This window comes from Nycticebus coucang, chromosome X (genome assembly GCF_027406575.1).
Source record: "Nycticebus coucang isolate mNycCou1 chromosome X, mNycCou1.pri, whole genome shotgun sequence".
Taxonomy (NCBI): Eukaryota; Metazoa; Chordata; class Mammalia; order Primates; family Lorisidae; genus Nycticebus; species Nycticebus coucang.
In genome coordinates this window covers 140703868-140706413 of record NC_069804.1, presented here as the reverse complement: position 1 = coordinate 140706413, position 2546 = coordinate 140703868, and the positions used below count along the sequence as shown (strand labels likewise).

Below are 2546 nucleotides of genomic sequence, written 5' to 3'. Positions count from 1 at the left end.
ACAGGTGGAATCATCTGCAGTAGCTACCTCATGGTCCCTTGGTTGGGTTGTTCTAGACTGGTTCGTCATGTTGCCTGGATTTTTCTGTGGATTCTTCCTCATGAGTGATTTCTTTTTTCTATTTCCTTGCCCTAATTTTCCTTTCACTTCCTCTTGCTCTTTAAGTTCTTGTGCCTGTGGACTAAGGGTTACAGGACCAGAAGTGTGAGAAGGTTGAAGAACAAAAAAGGGATGAAAGAAAGGAGGACTGAGTGATAAGAAAAAAAAGAAAGATAAAGAAAGGAGAGGAGGTGGGTATAAGGAATATTGACAAAAAGAAGAGAGGCACAGAAGAGTGAGACAGGGCAATATAGGTGTACAGTAGGGTACTTTGACACAACCTTAAAAAAAACCCACCTTCTGGGGTGCCCAGTTGGGTGGTTCCCTTGATGTCAGCAGCTCTTTGCTAACCTGATCAGACACTGTACCCCACCTCCACCAAGTAGAGAAGAAAGACAAAAATCCTATAAATCTAACCAAAACAAGCAAACAGAAAACTTTGTGGGGATAAAATTGGGTGAAAAAACAAATGATAGCTGTAGAAACACTAGCAAAAATGAAGTTCTAGTTATTAAAAAAGGCAGCAATGGGAAATTATAATTAAACTAGAAAAATTGAGAAAGAAAAAGGATCTGTATGGAAAAGATTGAAATTAAAAAACAAAGGAACATCAACAACGTCAAAATAAACAAACAAACAAAAAAAAACCAAACAAAGAAAAAGAAAAAAATACACAACCAAAAATAAAGCAGTTTGTATATGTTATTGAATGTTCTCTGGGCAACACGTGGTCTTCTGGGGTATGAGATGTTAATCACAGTTCTGATATGACTGGAGGATGCTGTTTTCTCAAAGCCCAGCAGGTAGACACCCTAAATCTCTCTCAGCCCACTTAAAACCCACTTTGAACTTGTAAACTTGCTGAGCAGAAGCTTTCCCAGCTTTCTCGCTGGAATCACTGCTGAAGTGGCTATCCACTTACCCAGTGTGCCAAAACCGGTCTCACTCTGCCCCTGAGGGTTAGGGCTGCAAGGCGGCTCAGACCCCACCCTTAGGCTACTTGGTTGCTGGGTTACCAGCTCCAACCCGTTTCTAGCTCTGCGATCCTGAGGGCCGAGCTTGCCAGGGCAGATCACTGACAATAGTTCCGTGTGACCCACCGCCAAAAACTATTAGCTCCGTCTGGCTCAACAGCTCAGACTGGGGCCCTAGACAACGGCCAAAGTTCTCTGCACTCCCACTCAGGCTCTCCCCAAGGCAGTTCAACTCAGTGCTAAGTCCAAGGGCAGTTCACAGGTAAGGCCTTTCTGGTTTGCAGTCTCGCTGCTACTGAACTTACAGTTGCGGGCCGGTTTAGATGGATTGAACACACGCGACCACTTGCCGGTTTTCCACTGTTTTAGTCCTCCTCTTGGGGTCCAGAAGTCTCTCGCTGACTCCCTATATCCTCCTAGGAGTGATGATAGGCAGATCCCACCAGCCAGAGATGCCTGGAGTCCTATCTCCCCAGACTCACGGTGCCCAGATGTAAGGAAGCTGTTACTCAGCCGCCATCTTGCTCCGCCTCCCCGTAATTCTATTATTGATTTGAGTAGGGAAGGAGGGAGAGGGGTGGTGCCTTGGTGTTTGCCACACCTTCTGTTGGCAAGACATGATTGCAGGAGGGACTTTACCTAAAAAAAAAAAAATGCAATTAGTGTAACCTGGCTTATGGTAGTACCCTCAGTGAATCCCCAACAAGAAAAAAAAAAAAAGATTAATGCTCAGCTGGCCTCGGCCACACTAAGATGGCGACCCTATGCATTGGCTCATAGCCCATAGAGAAGCTGAAGCAAATAAGCAACATGCAAGATGTCAAAAATGCTTGGAATTTGGACATTGGACTTATGAATGCACAGGAAAAAGAAAATATCTGCATAGGCCTTCAAGAACAGCAGAACTAAAGACAGCTTTGAAAGAAAAAGAAAACAGGTTACTGTTACAGCAAAGCTTTGGAGAAAATAATGTAGAAAGAAAGACCAAGAAAAACAAGGTCTAAAAGCATAACCAGTTCCAGTAGCAGTAGCAGTGGCAGTTCAGCCAGTGATTCTTAATCAGACAGTGAAGAAACTTCTACCTCATCCTCCTCAGAAGACAGGACACAGAAGAAATCTCCTCTAGTTCATCATCTTCAGCATCCTCTACGGGCTATTCCTCCTCTTCTGATTCAGACTCATATTCCAGCTCTTCTAGTAGCAGCAGCACCAGCACAGATAGCAGCTCTGATGATGAACCACCAAAGAAGAAGAAAAAGGAATAGAATTGCTCCATCCGTATTGCACTGATGGACTGAAAACATTAATGTGATTCTCAAAAGGGAATTTAGGGACAAGATGGCGGACTGAAGCCAGCTTTCAACAGAGGCTCCCGTCCAGAAGGAGAGTTAAGGGACAGGAATTTAGTAAGTATCCTGGTGGACTTGAGCCTCACCAAGAGAGAAGGCTGAAGAACGCACATCAACACCGCTG

At 44.3% G+C, this 2546-nt stretch overlaps 1 pseudogene; it reads left to right on the top strand.

Annotated features, from left to right (window-relative positions):
* The first annotated feature begins 1837 nt into the window (after nucleotides 1-1837).
* Nucleotides 1838-2338, top strand: LOC128578360 (zinc finger CCHC domain-containing protein 10-like; annotated as a pseudogene).
* The last annotated feature ends 208 nt before the right edge of the window (nucleotides 2339-2546 follow it).